The sequence below is a fragment of the Balaenoptera borealis genome, assembly GCF_965194805.1.
Source record: "Balaenoptera borealis genome assembly, chromosome: 15".
Taxonomy (NCBI): domain Eukaryota; kingdom Metazoa; phylum Chordata; class Mammalia; order Artiodactyla; family Balaenopteridae; genus Balaenoptera; species Balaenoptera borealis.
In genome coordinates this window covers 63,611,556-63,635,459 of record NC_138871.1, presented here as the reverse complement: position 1 = coordinate 63,635,459, position 23,904 = coordinate 63,611,556, and the positions used below count along the sequence as shown (strand labels likewise).

Genomic DNA, 23,904 nt, shown 5'->3' with positions numbered 1-23,904 from the left:
TGTATATTTTCAGAAGTAACTTGCTCGTAAGTATGAGGATCATGCATACCTGTTTGCCCTAAGTGGTCCTGGTTTTCACCAGATGCCTTGCTGTAATTATGAATAGCATTCACTTTTGATTCCCAAATTATCCCTGTTTGATTATAAATGATATGGTCACACTTGTATGTAACACCTTCTTTGGGGTTTCATAAGTGAATAGAATCTCTCAGCCTGGGAGGAATTAGATACAAATATTTACAGTCTTCTGGAAGTGGCAAGACAGGAGATGTAGCATATATGACACAGTTTCAGCTAAGGGAACAATGGGTCAAGGATAGTGGATGGGTTGATGTAAGAACAAACAAATATATCCAGGCAGAAAGGGGAAATGAGAGATCATCACTTGGGAAAGAATACAAAAGTATCATGGTACCAGAAAGCCTAGAAAAGTTCAAAAATGAAAAGTCAGCAAAATTTGGGAGTAACAATTGTATAAGCTATTTTTTATGGGGTATCTACTATATGCCAGAACCTGGGCTTAATAATTTATGCACAAAAATGTATTAGATACCTCTATCAGTCTAGGAAATATAGTTTTGTGTCCATGTTTTATAGATAAAAATGGAGACTCAGAGTTTAAATAATCTGTTGAATGAATTATATGGTAGGACCTTTGTGAAACTGGATCCACCTGGTTTGCAAAACCCTGTACTCTTAAATGCAGCACCTTTTGACCTTTCTCCGGGCTCTATGATTGATGACTTCTGATTCCAAGGCCTTATACTTTGTGTTGCATAAAGCATGGAAAAAATCTCATAGGATTTCATGAAAAAGCAGAGAGAAAAAAACTGAAAAATGGCAGGAAAATAATTTTCCCAAGATATCAGTGTGACAAGATTAGGACAAAATACAAGAGATTTCAATCTAGTGATGATACTTCTACCTATTGATAGCTCAGCAATAGAAAAATAAAGAAAATGAAGAATTAGAAACATGTATTTTTTAATCATAGTTTCAGAATTAAGCTGAAATTTACATATAGCAGCGGAGTCCTTGTCAACAATTTATTCCTTAAGGTTCTACTGGGGAAATTCTATGTATTTGTCAGCTTGATATTTACTTCTAAATACTACTTGAAAGAACTTTAAAAATTATGTTTAAGATTAATACTTTTCAATATGCAGGATAAAAATGTAAATATTTTCATGGTCATTTATTCCTTGACCAATCTCAATGGTCTTCAAGTTTCAGTGCAAACTATCTTTGAGGTTATCCCCAGTTTTCCCAGGACTCATTTGGGATCTATCTTTACTTAGTTTCTAGTTCATTCTCATTCATTCTGTTAAATCCATAGGTGCCTTCTCAGCAGCCCAGAAATCCCCTGACACCAGTATCTCTACTTTAATATTCCCTGTAAATAAAACACAGAATTTTGTCATGAGAGGAAAGATTGTGGCTTCCACAATGCACAGCTCTAGAACATTTTTGAGGATGAAATTGGTTCCCAGTGGGGATAATGACACCTTTAGTTACCAAGCAAACACATTGATTGAAATCTGTACCATTTGCAGAGCATGCACAAGTGACCACAGAATTTACTAGGATGAAACTCTCTTTCCTCTAGAGATTTAGACCATATATTATCCAAAATTCTCAGCCACGCGGAGGTACCACTGACTACTACCGTAACACCTCTTGTATCCTTCCACATGGGAGAACTGTTCCTTATTGTTCCCTTCTTCACATCATTCCAATTGTTCATTCAACAAATCTTGTCAAGTCTATCTCACTCAGTGAACACCATCATCCCTGCTTGCCAGGAGCATTGCAACTGTCTCTTCATTGGTCTGCCTGCTTCTATTTTCTCTTAGGTCAACAAACTTCTATAAAAGGTCAAATAATAAATCTTTTCAGTTTTGCAGCCCATCCATTCCCCATCACAGCTACTCAAATCAGCTGTAGTAGCAGGAAAGAATCATAGTCAACATGTAAATAAATAGCTATGGCTGTGTTCCAATAAAACTTTATTTACAAAACCAGGAAGCAGCCAGGGAGTCACAATTTTCATAGTTTGATGACCTACAGGTTGTATTAAGTTACGTCTCTTAGGAAAAAAAATAGGAAGCAAATAGACAATATTCATGAATTAGAACAAAGTCTCATATTTGGTATATATGGCTCTGTGCAGCCCTTTGAGGCTTATTCCTAACCTATTTTTTGTGCCTCATCTCCTGATACTTCCATCCATTCACAATATTAGCATGATATCTGGCATGTAATAGATAATTTATAATATAATTAATTCAAAAGTCAATCAGGCATTCTGAGTGCCTACCATGTACAGGCATTGTTCAAGTCTTTGGAAATACAGCAGTAAGTAAAACTTCTGGTCTCAGGCAACTTATATTCTAGTAAGAAGGAAACATGAAAGAAGCAAGGAAAGGAATACATAGTATGTCAGGTAGCACTAAAAATAACACAGAACGAAGTAATAAAGAGTAAAGAAGAATCCTCTTTCTATCAGAACATCAAGAAACTTTTTATGTACAAGTTGACCTATAAGCATACTTGAATGAAGTGGGAAATTAACTCAATGCCTCTATAATAAGTGTTGAATAAATGAATGAATTGTTAAGCACAGGTGCATTTAAGTGTCCCATAGTTTTCTGCATGCATTTGACTCTTTTGTTGCCCAGGTTTCTGCTTCCCCCATATTGAGATAATAAGCCAGTCATCGTTAATGATTTGGAGGAGGGTCTTCAATGTATCTGAGTGACATAACTTACTCTCATAAGTTGTAGCAAATCAATGTGTCCATGGGGAGTTATTTTCACTAGTAGGAGAAGTAGAGCCTCCCTCCTCTGTGCCAAAAGAGAAGTATCAGAATATTTGGAGAGAGAATAAAGTTTAACCCTTCCCTCCTCAAGTGATCACAATATGCTCTACTGATTAGACCTTGATTTCCCTAAAATGAGCCTAATTAATTCTTCAGTTCCGTTGTGAGAGCATTTTTATGAGCTGCTATTATAACACATTGTTTTAAAGTCAATTGCTTATACATATATCTCATCCATAGCACAGGCTCTCTTCCAAAGCACAGACTCCATCTTAATCACTCAGAAAATTTATCAGGGTGCTTGGTACAGAGTTCCCATTAAATAAGTGTTTGTCAAGTTAAATTGATGATTTGCCAGTTGCAAAGTTTCTCTACACCTGCCAAAACATTGAACACACATATAAATACAGTGGAGAAAGTTCTTTCAGTTTTCATTCAAAGGTATCTTGAAATACAAAATTTAGTTGAGGATCATTATCCCATTTGTGATTTTGCTAAACTAAGAGTCTTAACAATAAAATAAATCTTACATTGAATTGGCACACAATAATTGACTGGTTTATTTTGAGACTTGGAAGTCTGAAACATAATATTGTCAGGCTTTGGCCCCTGAAGAAGCATCTCAATATTCTGAAATTATTTAAAAGAGGATGCACTGCCCTGTCATTTCTTCCTGTTCTACTAACAGGGTCTTAATCAAAGAGATCAACTGAGAATACTCTTTAATTCTACACGTAATATATCTGGCAGATTGCTGACGGGATTAAAGGGAGACTGTATGAAAAATAAACAACTTGGCTGAATTTTCCTTTTCTTCTTTTCCATCATATGACTACTGGAAATATTTTTTAGATGTCTAAGGCTCAGATTCAGCTAGCATATAGAAAGTTCTCTTACCCAGTAGATGTACACATAGAATTTTTAATAGATAAATATTCTCTTCTCACATTTTACTAAAAGCCACTCATTCTGAGTGTGACTTTCTGCAAATACATCCTGCCTGATTCCATACTATCCAAGTCAGTGGAGAATAAAATAAATTTTGAAGCATATATTCATATTTATATGAAACAGTAAACTCATGAGCAATTGCATTGTTTTCCTATTGTTCATGATGAGATGTAATTGACTCCTACCTAGAATTGAAATGACAAAGAAAAAAGCATTAAATTCCTATATTATAAACAAATATATCTTTTCTCTTGGTTTCAAGAGAGAGACAAATATTGAAGGTTCAAACCACGGCCATTCACCCAGGAAAGTTTTGGTTATCTGTTCCTAAAGAAAATTTACCGTGCAACAGGTTTAAATTTAGAAGGATAGACTTCTGACCAAGATGTTAGATTGAACAGGAATGGAAAACACTTTCCTGGTCTAAATCATAGAAAATGATGAATGATATATACATTCAAAATATTTAAAATGTATCTCTGAGATTACAGGCATGGAAGGGAAATGCCTAAGTGCCCTAAAAACAAAACCAAATGACTACCACAACAAAAAGCACCTCATAATAATTTTGTTAACCAAGCATCAAAACTGAGCAACTGATAATGTACTATAACCAGGTATGTAACTTGTAAGTCGAAGTTGAAACATCTACAAAAGGAGAGTAAGTACAGTGTACTTTAAGTAGCAAGAATAGGGATCCTAGTCTGAAGCTGGATTTCAGGAAATGATGACTTCATATATAAATTCTGGTCTGGAGTTTTATTCTGGAAGTAAGGTGAAATGAAGTCATAAATAATTGATACCCTGAGACTAAAATATAGTTTTGAGGATCAACTTTGTGCAAACCATACAGTACAGAAAACCTAAGTCTAAAAATCTCACATACAATCTATTTCAGAATTGGTGAACCCAGTAGAAAAGAGGCAGAGGTAACCAGGAAACAGTGCTCTTGAAGACATACACACACACCAACCACATGAGACTCCTGACATGTAACTCCATGTAATTTGAACTCTCTGACAATAAATATGTGTAACCAGTAGATATATGAGAAAGTTCAATGCTAAGAAAGACAACTATAAATTGAATAACTGGGAGGATTTATGATTGGGAATTAGAGCCATCTGAGAGGGACTCTAAAATAAACATGTGATATGTGTAAAGAACTAGAGGGGTTAGTAACATCTTTAAAATAAAAAGGGGCAAGTTATGGAGAAAGATCAGACAATTCTGTAAATCAACAAAGTAGAAATCTTAAGAGGATTATTCACAATCTCTGTGACCTTAGGTGTGTTACTTAACCCTCTCTCCCTCAGTTTCCCATGGAGTTGATGTGGGATTTAATACAGTTAAAGCACTTAGTACCTGGTGCAACATAAGCAATCATTACATATTAGCACTTATTACTATTAGAGATGATGGCATATCTGTAAAATATAAAGAGGCTAAAAATTAGCAATTAAAAAAGTTCTTGTTTAGATTAGAACATTTTAATAGAAAAGTTGAAAATCAGAGAACCAATAAGGGTGAAGGCCAATATAATAATATTGTATATAAATTAAACTGAGAAAATTTCAGAGAATTTAAAACAAATTGACTTCGAATTGGAAAAACACAGAGAAAGTTTAAGATACACAGGATTAGTTTCAGAAATACCAGTATATTCCTAATATAAATACAGAGACAAAAAATGAGAAGAATTAACAGAGAAATAATATTTTTGGGGGTTTAAAAAATTACACTCAGTCCTAAAGATGATTAATAAAATAAATCCACAACTGAAATGCAGATCATCAAGAATATCCAAAATTGCATGAAACAAAAGAGAGCACTTACAAAGGAACAGAAATTAAACTTTTTATCAGCAACAATACATATTAAAGACAATGGGATAATGTCTCCAAACTGCTGAAATAAAAATATTAATAATTATATTTAAAAAAACAGAATAGATCTAAATGATATAAAATCTAGTTTTGAATTAATCTAAGCAATGCCTCAACAGCATGGAAATTTGCCTAGTCACTTCTGTGGAATTTCTTTGGTCCTGTATTGCATAGCTGACTGCATTGAGAGTTAAAATGTTTTAATATGATCGTCAGAGGTAAGGGGATCAGAACATGCCCTGAAATGGAACCTTTTTTGGACATCAGTGTTTGATGATCTCCATTTTCTGAGAGCTTAGTTTAATGGTCAGAGACAGACGGTAAACAAATGTTCCCATCACTGAATATACAATAACAAGTATGTTAAATACTATGAAGGGAAAAGATGAATTGCTACTAACATGTAGGACAGGGAAACCTGTAGCCTGGGCATCAAAGAAGGTCAGAGACTAAGAGAATGTGCAGCTGTTAACTATGTGGGATTAAAATATGAAAGAGATTTAGAGCTCCATATAATAAGAGAATCCCAAATAGAGAAAGGGATACTTCCATTTATATAACATATAAAATATGTTATGGTTCAAGATGGCAGAGTAGAAAGACGTGCTCTCACTCCCTCTTGCAAGAGCATCGGAATCACAACTAACTGCTGAACAGTCATCGACAGGAAGACACTGGAACTCACCAAAAAAGATACCCCACATCCAAAGACAAGGGAGAAGCCACAATGAGATGGTAGGAGGGCGCAATCACAATAAATTCAAATCCCATAACTGCTGGGTGGGTGACTCACAAATTGGAGAACAATTATACCACAGAAGTCCACCCACTGGAGTGAAGGTTCTGAGCCCCACGTCAGGCTTCCCAACCTGGGGGTCTGGCAACGGGAGAAGGAATTCCTAGAGAATCAGACTTTGAAGGCTAGCAGGATTTGATTGCAGGACTTCGACAGGACTGGGGAAACAGATACTTCACTCTTGGAGGGCACACACAAAGTAGTGTACGCATCGGGACCCATGGGAGGAGCAGTGACCCCATAGGAGACTGAACCAGACCTACCCGCTAGTGTTGGACGGTCTCCTGCTGAGGCAGGGGGGTGTCTGTGTCTCACGGTGAGGTCAAGGACACTAGCACCAGAAGTTCTGGGAAGTACTCCTTGGCGTGAGCCCTCCCAGAGTGTGCCATTAGCCCCACCAAAGAGCCCAGGTAGGTTCCAGTGTTGGGTTGCCTCAGGCCAAACAACCAACAGGGAGGGAACCCAGCCCCACCCATCAGCAGAAAAGCGGATTAAAGTTTTACTGAGCTCTGCCCACCAGAGCAATACCCAACTCTACCCACCACCAGTCCCTCCCATCAGGAAGCTTGCACAAGCCTCTTAAATAGCCTCATCCACCAGAAGGCAGACAGCAGAAGCAAGAAGAACTACAATCCTGCAGGCTGTGGAATGAAAATCACATTCACAGAAAGAGAGACAAAATGAAAAAGCAGAGGACTATGTACCAGATGAAGGAACAAGATAAAACCCCAGAAAAACAACTAAATGAAGTGGAGATAGGCAACCTTCCAGAAAAAGAATTCAGAATAATGATAGTGAAGATGATCCAGGACCTCGGAATAAGAATGGAGGCAAAGATTGAGAAGATGCAAGAAATGATTAACAAAGACCTAGAAGAATTAAAGAACAAACAAACAGAGATGACCAATATGAAATGAAAACTACACTAGAAGGAATCAATAGCAGAATAACTGAAGCAGAAGAACGGATAAGTGACCTGGAAGACAGAATGGTGGAATTCCCTGCTGTGGAACAGAATAAAGAAAAAAGAATGAAAAGAAATGAAGACAGCCTAAGAGATCTCTGGGACAACATTAAACACAACAACATTCACATTACAGGGGTCCCGGAAGGAGAAGAGAGAGAGAAAGGACCCAAGAAAATATTTCAAGAGATTATAGTCGAAAACTTCCATAACATGGGAAAGGAAATAGCGACCAAAGTCCAGGAAGTGCAGAGAGTCCCATACAGGATAAACCCAAGGAGAAACATGTCAAGTCACATAGTAATCAAACTGGCAAAAGTTAAAGACAAAGAAAAATTATTGAAAGCAGCAAGGGAAAAACAAAAAATAAAATACAAGGAAACTTCCATAAGGTTAAAAGCTGATTTCTCAGCAGAAACTTGACAAGCCAGAAGGGAGTGACATGACATGTTTAAAGTGATGAAAGGTAAGAACCTACAACCAAGATTACTATACCCGGCAAGGATCTCATTCAGATTTGATGGAGAAATCAAAGCTTTACAGACAAGCAAAAGCTAAGAGAATTCAGCACCAACAAACCAGCTCTATAACAAATGCTAAAGGAACTCCTTTAAGTGGGAAACACAAGAGAAGAAAAGGACCTACAAAAACAAACCCAAAACCATTAAGAAAATGGTAATAGGAACATATATATCGATAATTACCTTAAATGTGAATGGATTAGATGCTCCAACCAAAAGACACAGGCTTAATGAATGGATACAAAAACCAGACTCATGTATATGCTGTCTACAAGAGACCCACTTCAGACCTAGGGACACATACAGACTGAAAGTGAGGGGAAGGAAAAAGATATTCCATGCAAATGGAAATCAAAAGAAAGCTGGAGTAGCAATGCTCATATCAGATAAAATAGATTTTAAAATAAAGAATGTTGCAAGAGACAAGGAAGGACACTACGTAATGATAAAGGTTAATTTATTACTATGTATTTCCATGCTGGCACTTTTGTCTTTATATATTAATTTTAAAAAGTGGCTTTATATACTAAAATAGTCACTTTCTATTATTATTATTACTATTATTTAGACAAGAATGAAGATTCTTGCCTTCCTAAAATAAGGCTGGTAGAAAAGATTTTGTGAAAATGTTCTTTGAACATGATAAGCTATCTTATTCTTGGCCCTTAATATCTCATCTCATATTGGCTATCAAAAACATCTAAGCAAATATGATACCAATTTCTTCTTTCCAATGATTTCAGCATCTTAATCTTGATTTTATTTTAATAGTTATCCCCAGGTTTTCATCATTTAATTAATGTGAAAAGATAGGTGATTTCCCTTTCCTTTTAAACCAGAAAGTCTCTTCCACAGGGTAGTAATTAAAGATTCCTTGACAAAAGTTAGTGGAGAAGAAAAACACCATAATTGCTTCATCACTATTCTATTCTGATGTGAGATTTCTATCTTACAATTCAAGTAATCTAATAAGCACAAAAATACGCATTTGAACTATTTTTTTCTGGGATTAGGCATAAAGCTTAGAGTATGGTAAAATCATTTTTCTTTAGGGGTCCTTTAGGGGGTTAGTTTTTCTTAAGGGTTCCTTAGGGGGTTTAATGTATTGAGAAGTTATTTTTTTTTATTTGTTTGTTTTATTTTGGATGTTAGAGATTTTTTTTAATCCAAAAAAAAAAAAAAGGCAATAATACACACAAAAAAATGGAATTTGGTTGGGGAAGGCTCCTTACTAAGTGTACTGTTAGTGTTACAGTATAGACTTCACACTCTACAGGTTGCATTATAACTATACAGTAATTGCAGTCTGTGAGCATTCAGAATCAATTATCTTCTATGTTCCAAGGTCAAAGCAGGGTGAACATGATTGACGTGGTCAGGATCTATAACATTTTACTTTGGAAAGGCTCTTACTTTCACACACCCAACCCAATTTCACAATATATTTCAGTACACAATGAATTAATTATGAGCCAGTTCTGAATGTGTGCAAAAGCATAGTCACATTTCTTTTCTTATTTTAGAAATTAATTTCAACAAAATATCATAGATGATCCAAAGAATCCCTGAGGACAGGAGAGAGTCAGGGAGTAAATAATCTCATGTTTTGAGGATATATCATCTTGGGAACGTCTGAGACAAGTTCCTTTTCTACCATTGTCTTTTCTTTATGTGTGTACATAGTGTGTAGAGTCGATATAACTAGCCAGCACAGATTAGAAGGGATACTTTTCTGCTTTGATGGAAAATTCTGTGGGTTCCTGTGATGGCTCACCAAGTTTCTTCCTCATCTGAGAGGACAGTCTAGCCCAATATTTTTAACACTAGTTAGGGCAATCCCAAGAAATATCCAGCTATTTTTCCCAGTCTCCCACTCACACATTCTATAAGTAAATATGGAGGAATGAGTTTAACTGTTGGAAGCCGGAAACCGACCTCAGGTAAGACGATGCTCAATCGAGTCCATGCAATTTTGGTTACATAAGGTGGGCGGGATATAATGGAGGAAATCAGAGATTTGCCACCTGGTCAGCCTCTCATGAGTGTGAGCAGATAAAGTCACAAGAAGGTGACTCTGAGAATTTTATGGAGCAATTTTAAGGAGAATTTCTAAAGGCGATAAAAAAAAAATTGTCTACACATTTTCGGAGCTACCAATTTTACCCACCAATTTCAGACCACAATATCTTAACCAGTACCCCTAAGTAATATTAAATTTGCTGCCAGAAAGCTGAGAATCAATTATATCTCCTACCTCTGGTGAATTTATAGGAATTTACAACATGTATTTAGTGCTTTAACCTCATGTCCATCTCCATTATATATTGCTACAACTATTTAATTACATTAATGTGCAATTTGTATTTATGTAAGATGCCTTAAGTTCTCTTTAAAAAAGTTATTTGAAGTCATAATATGACATAATGTCTTTTAAAATTCTCACAAAATTTATTTGAAGGTGCCTGCATTACATATGAGATATTTAAGCTGATTTAAGGCAGGGACTGTGTTTTCTTCACCATAATATACCGAATACCTAACAAAATGCCTGCCATGTAGTACATGTTTAATTAATTATTCTTTTTGCTCAGTTTGGGTATTGAATTGCCACTAAGTACAATATACTACGCTAAGAATACTTTGATTTTAAAAATACACTATATATATAATAACACTCTCAGTGCGGTGGGAATGATTGAGAAAGGAACAAGGAATATCTGAGCAAAAAAATCCATTTCTTTCTTTCGTCCTGCTCAGTTTTTTCATTTTTAAGAATGGTTGAAATCCTAACCTTTTTTATATAAAACCTTGCCTCAAAAACACTTTCTAATTTAAATACAATCCATTTGAACTTATATATTTCTTCCCCCTTAGGTCTAGTTCTTTTAAATTATTTAGAAGAATTTTCTTAAGGCAATTAAAGGGACACATTCAGCAGGATTTAAGCCAACAAATCAGTCAGCAGTTTTTGGTCACCTCATAAAGCAGTTTACATCCAGTCCATGTATTTGATATTTCACATGCCATCATAACAGAGCTATCAATTTTCTGATTTGCAAGCCATTGACAGAGTTAATACCCCAAAAGGCTACTGCAGTGTTAAGCTCCTAAAATTGTTTTAAACTCATCCATAAATTAGACTATAGCCCAATCATGTATGATTTTATCCTTGTGCTCCTTGAAAAAGCATGAGCTCAGTGTTCCAGAAACAACACTCTTTAGAAGAATAGCCTATTGGATCTATTTATTTTTTATTAACTTTTGATGCTGACTAAATATTCAGGTTCACCATAACATGCTGTAAGTTACACAAGCAACAATAAGATACTGCTTGACCTATTATTTTTGAAGTTGGTGTTTTAAGTATTAGCAGAGCCTAACACAGTTCAGGACAAATATGAAGCATTCAAAATATGTGAGTAGAAGGCTAAATAACTGATCTATGTTCATTTGCACTGCTTAGCTAGAATAAGGCTTGTCCTTGCAAAGAGATAGGCCTAAAGTTTCATGTACTGTGAGTAAATCACATAAAGATTTTGACCAAAAATTATCCCTCCTAAGGAGAGGAAACACATACATTTTATATCACTGTTTGCTATATTAAAAAAAATCCTGTCCCAGAATAATTTCAATAGGACTTTTAAGGAGACTCTTCTTTGATTTAAAAAATTTGAGATGAAGAAGAATATGAAAATGTGCATGCATCTATCTGTGTAAACACAAGTGCACACACAAAATTATAGTAGCAAGAATGACACAGCCTGGTCCAACTCACTTCTCCTCCCCTCCCCTGCCTCCATTTCCAATAGGAATAGCTGGCTCTAAGCTATTCATCAGCTGCATCCTAAATAACAAATCTTAAAGATAGCTTTTAGCCCTTAATTGACTTGACAAATCTTCAGTACTTGGTTTTATTGACTGGTCCCCACTCCCACCCATACAGCTTCTTTTGCAAGAGCTCCCTCTTGATGTGTTCCTGTGACACTCTAGTTTTCCAACTCATCTCTGTCTATCCTACCAGGAGATTTTCTTCCCATAATAGTGTAGTCCTGGCTCTGTACTGATTTCCCTTAAAAGTAGATCTTCCTCTTCTCTCTCTTCAACTTAGCTCACTTCTCATTGCTCCTATTTTCCATCTCCTCTTCTCTCCTCTTCTAAAGTACTTCCTCTGGAAGCTTTCCCTTCACTGATACCAATAGTTTTGACTGCTACCTACATGTGGATTATAGTCTTAAAGGGGGTCCAATAAACAGTCACCTTCTTCTCTAGCTGAATTCTGATCATATAGAGAGAGAAGACAGAGACTTAGGTGGGTAGAAATAAAAACATCATATTTATATTTTTGAAAAGGCCAGTGTCTTTGAATGTGGCCTATATATTTGGAAATGTGGAATGTCAAACAATGAAATGCAATAAAGCAGGGAGCTACCCACCCATTCATTGGCAACAGTGGATAACTGTGGTCTGCTCTGTGGAAATATTATTTTTCTCCAAAGCAAATCACATGACAAAGAACACTGAAGAACACATGCTTTCTGTAGAAAGGATGGCCCCCAAGATAAAGAAGAATGAAAGATGCTGAGTTTCTCATACCCGGTTTGTCTTTTCAAATAATCAGATGTAAGTGAGAAGATGAATTGAGGGAAGAGTATTCCAGAAGTAATCACCCTTCACCAAGAAAAAAACCCTTTCCCCCACTAAATTTAATGATAACTCTCAAAACTATACGTCCAATGTCATTTTCTATTCGGAGATATAGTCCCATGTATTCCATAGACTGAAGATTTTTTTTTACTCAGCCTTCTAACAGAACCTTTAAATGCAACATGTTCACAATTGAACTTACCATATTCTACCATCAACCTGCTCTTCTTGTACCCCCATCTCAATGAATAAAATATTCAACCAGTTTCCAAATACAGAAAAATAAGTCCTTTCCTTCATTTCCCATATCTACCTGGTCAATAAAATCTATCAGATCTAGCATCACATGATCTGAACCAGTTTCTTCAATGATTTTATCATTGACTTACTTTAAGTTATCTTAATTTCTTATCTGTATACAGCAAGGACATCTAAAAATTGTTTCTATCTCTGTCTATTCTAAAAAGCTTTCTCTGAAAGGTACTCAAAGTGATATTTCCAAAACAAAAATATAAATATAATACATATTATTGATATTGATAATGATAGCTTCCATTCACTCTGTACTTACTATGTGTCAGGCACAATCTAATCTATACACACACACACACACACAAAGTGGTATAAGTAACAGTGTTATTCCTGCTTTAAAGGTGAAAACGTTGTCATTTGCCCAAGGTTATACTCTAAGTAGCAGAAATAGAAATCTGACTCCAGGGACTGGGCACTTAACCATTATGCTATGCTGCCTTATTTCAAAAGAACAACTAAGTAATCACTTTCTTGAATAAAGTTTTAAAGTGCTTCCCCTTTGCCTTTTAAATAACATCAAAACACTCCTTGACCCAAAAGACTCTGTGATCTTACTAATACTATCCATCCCTCTTACCCTCTTTTCCATCTAAACATTTCACAGTTCACTTTCATTATGGCACCATGTTAGATATTGCTTCCATGGTTTTGCTCACGCTGTTCTCTCTACTTTGAAATCCTTATATGGCTTCTCTGCTTGAATAACAAAGGGGGTTCTTGAAATTCTTTGTAGCTAACCCTACCTTCCTTCCCCTCTAACTAGTGAGAAATGATTTATCTTATTTCCAATTCTATGATATGAATGCACCACATTTAGTGATGGATTGGGTTACTATTGACTTTGAAATATGTTGGGAGGTAATGCTTAAGCGCTACTCCCCCACCCCTGTCTCAAGCATGCTTATACACTCACTCACGCTTTGGTGTTCTCCTCTTTTGTATTCTCCCTATACCTTGTGGCTGGCATAGTAAGGTCTTAGCAGCAGCCTAACGCACCTACCTAAGATCCCCCTTTTTATCCTCCTCTCTTCTCTCTTTGCTTAAGTTTGGGTGTTTCCATCATTGGTCTCTAAAAGTGATAAGAGGAAATTATCTTGAATTCAGAGGACCAGAATTTAAATCATGGCTTTGCAATTCATTAATCAAAAATATGCATACTTTGCCTATTGCAGGCTTGGTTCCAGACCACCCCAATAAAGCAAATATTGCAATAAAGCAAGTCACGCAATGTTTTTGGTTTCCCAGTGCATGTAAAAGTTACGTTTATACTATACTGTAGTCTATTAAATGTACAATAGCATTATGTCTAAAAAAAAGTACATACCTAATTTAAAAATACTTCATTGTTAAAAAATGCTAACCATCATCTGAGCCTTCAGCGAGTCATAGCAGTAACATAAAAGATGACCGAAGACAGATCACCATAACAATTACAATAAAAAATGAAAAAGTTTGAAATATTGCAAGAATTACCAAAATATGAATCAGAGACAGGAAGTGAGCACATACCATTGGACAAATGATGCTGATAGACTTCGTTGACTCAGGGTTGCCACAAATGTTTAATTTGTAAGAAATGAAATATCTGCGAAGTGCAAAGTGAAGCGCAATAAAAAGAGGTACGCCTGTAGGAGCACAAGTCATCTAGTTTCCATACTTTGTTTTCTCATTGTAGAATGTTCACAGAAATAATTCTGCCCTGCATAGTTATTTTGAAAATTAACTGAGACAGTACATTAAAAAGCAAACAACATATTGTCTGGCTTACAAAATGATCACAATATATGCAAATTGCAAGCAAATATGTAAAATATACACAAGTGTACAGTATCATGCACAAAATGATTCAAAATGATTTAGAGGATTACTGAAATAATTAAGAAATCCTCAGTCAAGTTCAATTTGGGTATATATTCCATCATTTTTGTTCTCAAAATATTGGAAACCTAATTGTGATAATGCCCTTTATGTGATGGAGTAATACTCTAAATGACTTTGACTAGGACAGTGATACTTCAAAAATGGTAACATAATTCTTAATAATCTTTCTCATACAATGGTTTGCAGTCTTATCATTTGGTTTCTGGAGGTAGATACATTTGCAGGAGAAGAGAAAAAGAAAGAAAAGAGAATTTGCATTTAGACCAGGCTTTCTCAGACATAGGACTATTGACCTTTGGGGACAGAATTTTTACATTGTGGGGTTAACCTATGCACTGTAGGATATTTACCAGCTTCCCTCGACTCTACTAGGAGATCCCAGTAGCAGTCAACTCTCCTATTGGCAGTGTGACAACCTAAAATGCCTCCAGATATTGCCAGATGTTTGGCTGACAACCACTGATTTAGATCAGTCGAAAATAACTAATAGGTGGCCCTTATAAAGGAAATTGGGGCACTCTTGATCATCGCCAAAGTGCTGCTGACTTTGAGGTCAAGTTATGAGTGTGGTAACTATCTCATCATTAATATGCTCCGGGAGACTGCTGTTTTCTATTTCCTTTTTTATTATGAAATCCCACAATAGCAATATCTGTCATGCTTCAATCGATTTTGTATCAATTTTTCTGTGCTCTGAGAAGGCTGTTCTTAAGCTTAAAGGGATAGTATGAAGGGGGTAGAGATGCCTTCTTTTTTGAGGTCACCGAAACATATTAGCTCTTAAAGGTCCATGGGTGGAGCACCTCTACTCCGGTCAGCAGAATTTTCACAAGGCCACTCATGGTAAAACATCATATAAAATGAATATAATATATGCAACTGAAAGACAAAGACCTTTTAAAATAAGCACCTGACACTTCCTCTCTTTTCGCTCTTTTTTTTTTCCTTTGGAAATTGTCACATGAATTCAGCACTGGGCATAGAGCAGGACAAGTTTTAATAACTAATCACCCACTGAGGCACTGCAATGGCAAATTTTACTGATACATCAATCCTGGTTCTCATAGCCATTTTGGGAAAAAGCTGCTTTAGAATAAAACAATTCTCTCTGTTTTCCCATGGAAGTAGTGCACACGTGTGCAACCAACATATGTACAAACATTGCCTCTCTCTTTCTCCCTCCCTTCTTCCTTCTCAGTTGACTGTGATTTCTCATTAATTTCTTACTTAACTGTGATTTCCCTTGTGGTTGCTTGAAAGATTAGTTGCAGACTACACTGATAGAAATATAAAGTCCAGTCTATGGAGGAGAGTACATCTACTACCTGGTGCCAGTCAGCACACACAGCTGTGTTGGGGAATTCTTAAAGACTAATAATACTAATGAATCTCAGAGTTATAATGACCTCTTCTCTTAGTGCCAAATTTGCTCTTTAGAATGTCTGTCTTTCTATTCTTCAGGATTAGTAATATTTCAGCTCCTTTTCTTATTGCTTTAAGTAACGTTAAGTCTCTAACTTTCATTATTATCTACTAGATTGAGCCATCCTGTAATAACCTTCATTCCATTATTTTCTCAGATTTTTAAATATTTTAATTATTATATAGGATTTGTATAATTTTGCTAATTTTAATCTAAATATCCTGAAAATTTGGGAAAACTCAAGACAAACCCACAGTTTTTATACTTGTAGTAAAGAAAAGAATAATTATTTAGTCCTTAAGATGGGGATTCAGTACTACTTCCTGTCTTGTCAATACAACTTACAGAATAATTTAAGAAGACCTGTAAGAATCTCATCCCCTATCTGTGGCAAGGCTCAACAGTCAAATCGTCTTTTGAAAATGATATCCTCATCCTCATCCCTACCCAATTCCTACCCAGCAAATTTCTTGAAGTGTTAAAAAGTGAAGAGGAGAATAAACTTGGGAGTGAGTTGTAAAATTCTGCACAGCAGAATGGTTGCCACAACACCATACAAACCATTTTTATTCATTTCTGCTTGGTCTATAAGAAATTGATCTTTTTTATTTGATGAGGCTTTCTTTTTGGAAAGTATAAGGTCAATTTTTTGAAAATGTTTCATACGTTTTAGTACAGTTAAAGTAAGTGTTTAAGTATAGTTTCTTAAATAATTGTTGGGTAGTGGATTGTCTAAACATTCATTAGATCAAGTTTGATTATTTTACTGTTTTAATTTTCTCTTTCTTAATTTTTGTCCATCAACTTCAGATAGGTATGCTAAAAGTCTTCAAAAGTGATAATGGATTTATCAAACTCTACTTGTAGTGTTGTCGTTTTTTGCTTTATATCTTTTGGGTCTTGGGTTAGTACCTGTTATCTGATAGAAACATGGCTACACTAACTCTCTTTTGGCTATTATGCATTTGTTTGGTATGTATTTTCCCATTCCATAATTTTCAACTGTGCTCAATTATTATGCTTTAGGTTAAAAATATAAATTTGGACTTACAAGCTCCAGTCTAATATATAAAGAGCTTAGAGGTTATCATTTCCATCCTCATAAGAATTAAAAAGCTTAACAAACTGAAGATAAACAACTCATATCCATCAGATATTTGAGGTAGCATGGGAAATTATAGCTTTTATTATATCAGAAGACATCATTAAATTAGAAAAGACTGCCCTCTTTTTGGCCACATCGAGAGGCTTGCGGGATTTAAGTACCCTGATCAGGGATTGAACCTGGGCCCTGGCAGTGAAAGCGCCGAGTCCTAACCATTGGATCGCCAGGGAATTCCCAGAAAAGACTGCTTTAAAAGGGTACAATTAGAAAAAGTTCATGGCAATTAAAAATATGTTTCCCTAAAGATAAAATAATTGTACTGATAAACAGGATAAGAAAAATAGAGATAGCTAAGTTCAAAGTAGGAATGTCAAATATAAAGATAAAAAAGAATTTCCAGAGTTGAGCAAAAATTCAAGATGATCAAAAATGTTAGGATAACATTAATCATGTACAAATTCTAATAATAAAAATGAAGAATGGAGGCAATGAGCTCTCCTCAAGGCAAAAAAACAACAGAAAGAAAACAAGGTATTTTAAAATAATGAATTCTTTCAATTTCAATATATGAAAACTATTAAGATTGCTGAAAGTGATGAATGAAAATGCACACACACACACACGCCTTCTCTTTCCAAGCTTCCTGCTGTTCAACATTAAGTGTCTTTTTGATCCTCAACATCAAGATGACTGTTCAAGCTCAAGCCATAAAACCCAATTTTCAACCAAAAGGAGAAGAAAAAAAAATCCATTTTTAAGGAGAATCCCTGAAATCTAATTTCAATGGCCAATCCTTAGTCTCTTGACTAACAAGAATAACTGAGGTGAGCAGATTTACAAAAAAAATACAGGATTAAAATGTTAGACATGTCCTAACTGTAACCATAGAAACAACAAAATTCAATCCTAGTTCAACTCCTAATTAGACTTTCAACTAATGACCTGATGGAAAAAGAGACATTTTAATTTATAAACATGTGTACTACTTAACCCTAGTCTATGCTGTTGTACATATGATGTTCAACATTCAATAAAAAATTAAAGACACAAGGAAAACAATCCATTGTCAAGAGACAAAAAAATCAGCAGAACCATACATGACCAAGATATTTGAAATATGTCAAGTACTCTGAAGTAACTTTGTTACAATATGTTAAAGGATATAATGAAAAAGATAGATTACTTGAATTAGCAGATAGGGATTTTTAATGAAAAGATTAAAAATAGAAAAAGGAATCAAATAGAAATAGAAAAGCATGATATCAGAAATGAAAACTTTTTGATGGACTCATCAGTAGTCGATTTCAGACTTAAGAAATCGGTGAACTTGAAAATAAGAAATCAACAAAATTGAATCCAAAGGAAACAACAACAAAAACATGGGACAGAATCTAAGAGCTATGGATTGTGGGACAATATCAAATGACTGAACACAGGATTATCTGAAGCTCCAGAGGAAAAACAGAGACAGCATAAGGCAGACAAAACATAATGGGAAGGAATTTTCTAAAATAATGAAAGCTATCAAACCACAAAATCAGTAAGTTCCAAGAGCACCAAACAGGAAAAAAGTAAAACAAAATGCATCTAGACATGCCATATTTAAATATTTAAATAAAGGAGAGATCTTGAAAGCTGATAAAGGAAAAAATATTACACAGGGAATAACTAAGCTAAGAATTACAGCAGATGTCTTGTCAGAAAATATGCAAAATACAAGAAGATACATGGCGCCTTTCAAAATCTGAAGAAAAACAAACCTGTTAACCCGGATTCTAAACCCAGTGAAAATATGTTTTAAAATTAAGGTGAAATAAACACTTTTTTAGAAAACACAAAAGACAAGAGAATTCATGGCTAGGAGACTTTTGTTAAAATAACTGTCAAAGGAACTTCTTTAAAAAACAGAAACTAACACATCATTGTAAAGCAATTATACTCCAATAAAGATGTTTAAAAAAAGACAAAACTTGAATCTCCACAAAGAAATGAGGAAGCCCATAAATGATAAAAATTAATACAGATATAATTATATTTTTCATTATTTTTCTCTGTTTGGCTTACATCACTTGGTATGAGGTAAGGTCCATCCATGTTGCTGCAAGTGATATTTTATCCTTTTTTATGGCTAAGTAATATTTCAGTTTTTATGGCTAAGTAAGATTTCACATCTTCTTTATCCATTCTTCTGTGGATGGATATTTAGGTTGCTTCCATGTCTTGGCTATTGTAAATAGTGCTGCTGTGAAGATTGGTGTGCATGTGTGTATCTTTTCGAATTATAGTTTTCTCCAGATATATGCCCAGGAGTGGGATTGCAGGAATTAGTTATTTTCAATCTTGTCATAGATTTCTTCTACAAATATATATAATTATATTAATTATATAATTGTATATAATTACATATTATATATCTATTATAAAATACCATATATATATGCCATATATATATATATATATAAATAAATAATTCCCATGTAAGAGAACTAAAATACTAAGATCTACTTTCCCAAAAATATCTCTAGTTATTACAACTTTACTTATTTTATGTGATAGAATCAAGTGCACAAGTGTTTGATGATTCAATATGGTCTTTTAACTCCAATAATTTGTCTTCTTTCACAGCAACTAAGTTGTGAAGTTACTGCATAGTAAGATCCTAAATCAGTGATTTAAAAGTCAATTAATCTCTCATTCTCTCTCTATCAGAGAAGATTCCAAATAATCAGTGTTAATAAATTAGCAAAGTAACAGTGATTATGTGTTCATTTTATTAAAATTCGAGGTAAATCTCTTACTGTCTTTTCTTAGAAATTCTTTTTTGTATAAAATTATCACCTATTTTATGTCCCATAAATATAACATTCATTAAATTTTGTCCAGTCATGGAAAGGTCTTATGGAAATGTTGTCTGAAAAACTTGGCAACCTGGAGAGTTGTTCTTACCTTGATGGGTTGTGATTATAATGTTAGTAAATCTGATAAGGTACAACTTGTTACTGAAGTATTTTGATTAAATTGAGTGTTGAGTTTTAAGTGTATTTTTTCCACTAAGATCTAACTACCAAAAAAAATCAAATTATAAATTTGATTGAGGTTGGGAAAAAGCTCGCAATAAAAAGACAAATGTAAATAAACTTGCAGTTTTGTGAAAAGAAACCATAATGTTTGGAAGGAAGAAAACATATTTTAGCAGTTTTCAAATATCAATGAATGGATATGCCACTAGAATTTTTCTTAATAATTTATAAAACTTCCACAGATAATAAAAAATTAGAATTCCACAGAGAACTTTAATCTTTTACTTAATGTGAATATTTATTTATGTTTGAAATGTAGTCAAATCAAGTTTAGTGGATGGTAACACTCAGTGCTCAAATGATGGGCATGGGATCTAAAAACTCACTCAGTATGGCCTCATCAGCTGCACTATAGAATTTTTCAAGACATTTTAATTCACAAAGTTTTGTAGGTCTTATTACTGTAATCATCAATATTAGGTGTTAAAGTGTTGTGAATTCTATATATTACTTTGAATTTTATTGAATGTTATATTTGTATTCTAGCATTAGAATGCAGTTAATTGTATTTCTGAATGAAGCATATTGTGACTTAAAATTATAATTAATTAATATATAAAGCATTGAATTTGAGGTGTAACTCTAAATATTGTTTATAATAAATACACTAGTCAAAGCATTTGAAAATATATTAAATATATAAAATATTTGTTTCAATGCTATTTTATAGTAGGAATTTTGACACATATAAGGAAGGATCTGTTTTCATACAAATGCACATATTAAAATATATCTTTTTTTCCCATTTGTAGGGTATTTGGTTCATAGATATTTTAAAGATAGTGAAAGCTCCTGCTCCCTCTAGTAATCTATCACATATTATTTCATATAGAACTCTTGGGCGATTTACTATGTCTCAAGGCAGATAGTTCTTTCATTGGATGAACATTACTATGACCAATAACTTCCTTATAATGGGCTGAGAGCCATGTCTTTTTAAGTCACACATTAATCCTAATTCTGCCCTCAACAGTGACAAAGAATTACTCTATGCTTTTTCTCTGTCCTTTGACAGTGCTTCAGATGTTTGAAGACAGCTATCATGTCTCTCCACTAAGACCTCTCTTCTCTGGGGAGAAAGTCTCTAGGCATTTTTTTTCCTATTTCCCTCTTTCACTTTTCTTTTTTCCTACTGTGCTTCATACAACATTTCCCTCAGCTCACCGTTCTGGTTGCCCTTCACTATACTCTCTCCTTTTTGTCAATTCCTCTCTGAAAATGTGGCACTCAGATTTTAACACAATACTATTACACTTGGAGCACAAGTATAATAGGTTTATGTTCTGTTCTCTGTACTTCTATTTACACAAACTGAGAGTACACAAGTGATTTTTTTTTCACAAGTGATTTTAATACTAGGTTACACCACTGGTTTATTTTAAGGTTGCATTTAAAATATCAGAAAGGCAATGATAGAAAAAGGTTGATAATATTGGACAAGATGAAGCAAGGATGGAGCTGTTATAGTTTAGGCCAGTACTGATCTGCAAATTGGACTACATGGCCTATCACAAAAATCACAGGAGCAGAGAAAATTGTCAGTGGCAGAAGCTAGACAAGGGATAGCAATAAGAATGACAAATACTGAACAGAGCTAGACCATTGGAAAGCCAACATTTTGGCAAACAAAGAGTAATCAAGAAATCTTCAGGTACTAAAGAATCAGAGTACTTTTAAAACATTTGGGAAAAGGGCCCTTCTTGGAGTAATCTGATGAACGAAGTATTAATCATTAGTGTTCAAGCCCTAATTTGTAGTGTGAATTTCAATACCTTACTTGGATCCATTTTATTAACAAAGAAAATTGGAGATAAGTTAATATAATAACTGATGATGGGTTTTTAATTTGTATAACCATTTTTGGCAGCAGCCTAGTGATTGCTACCAAAGTTAAAGATGTACAAATTTGAGCCCGGCAGTTGTCAGTGTCTACCCAAGATTTCTCTCGCATATGTAAACAAAGAGGTGTGTTCAAGCATGTTCAATACTACCCTATAATGGCAAAAAAACAAGTGAAAACAATTTCTTTCTCATAGGGGAATAAACAAGAGATTATTAATTGGAGTTAAAAGGACTGTATTGGCTCTTTATGTGTCATCATAGTAGTGTGGAAAAAAATGTTGGCCAAAACATGATAAAAATAGTACCAAATATATCCATAGCCTGTATAGAGTACATAAACTCATCTGTTAAAGAGAGAGGGACTCTCAGATTACAAACGAACAAAACACCTAAATGTAGTTTAAGAGAGACATACCTAAAATGTAACAATACAGAGTTTAAAAGTAAATGGGAAGAAAACATGTACTAGTAAATGATAAAACAAAAGAAGTAGAATAGTTATTTTAACAATATCAGAAAAAATACACTGAAAATTAAAGACAACAAGGATAAAAAGAGCTACCACATATTGATGAGAAGCAATCTGCCAAAAATATAAAATAATTCTGAATGAATGGGTAACAGATAACAAAAGAGCTGCAAAATATCTAAAGCAAAAATGATGAAATTGTAAAGAGAAATTAAGACAACCATATCATATTAGAAGAGTTTTAAGACATCTATCTCAGTAATTGAATCATTAAGCAAAAAAAAAATGATAATGAATGACTAAAATAGTAACACAGAACACTGAAACAGCACATTCTTCTAAGTGTACATACATAGAATCCTTCAACCAATGACATTTTCCCAGATACTTATGTACTAGCCCATAAAGAAAGTAATAAATACCAAAGAATCAGAAACATACCATTTTCTTTAAATACAAATCAATAAAATTAGAAATCAATAAAACAAATTATAAAATGTAATTTTGGAAACTTGAAATGCTGCCAAATAATTAATGATTTAATTAAGAAATCATAATGCTAATTAGAAAATATTTAGAACTGAACAATCTGCAGAATATATTAGGGCTAGTGGATAGGAAGACTCAATATCTTAAATTGGTCATTTGTTACCTAACATTTAACTTCAATGTAAATGTTAAACACCTTTTCCTGAAACTATACAAATTTGTGTAGAAAATAAGGGCCAAAATTGCCTATGCAATTTTGAAGATATGTAAAGGGGTACTTGCCCTCCAGATATCAAAACCTGATGTAAAGCTAAACTAATTAAGATGGTGGAGTGTTGGCAAAGAAATAATAAAGGTAATAGAAGAAATGCTCAAAAACAGCTCATTGTAAAAATTGGAAATTTGCCTGTGATGGAGGAGGCATTGCTTTTCATCATTTACAGATGAAAAAAAAACAAGCATTGAGTGTTTAGAAACTTGTTCAAGATTCTGTAGCAAGCAAATAGCTCAGTCTACTTTGTCCCAGATTTTCCGATGTGAGGATTTGAGATGTCAACCTCTATGCTGCTGGGAGAGAAAAGGAAATGTGTGATATAAGAAACATGTGATAGTCATTGGTGCTGATCATCAAACATTTCTGGTGCTCTACCTTTCAGTGAACATGGTAAGTTGCACTTCTCAATTGATTTTGGAGTTAGGCACGGTAATGAGAATCGCTTTGGA

General features: G+C 34.3%; 1 long non-coding RNA gene across 2 annotated transcripts in view; it reads right to left on the bottom strand.

Annotated features, from left to right (window-relative positions):
* Nucleotides 1-23,904, bottom strand: part of LOC309611876 — a 224,813-nt gene that overhangs the window by 22,599 nt on the left and 178,310 nt on the right. The window lies entirely within an intron of this gene.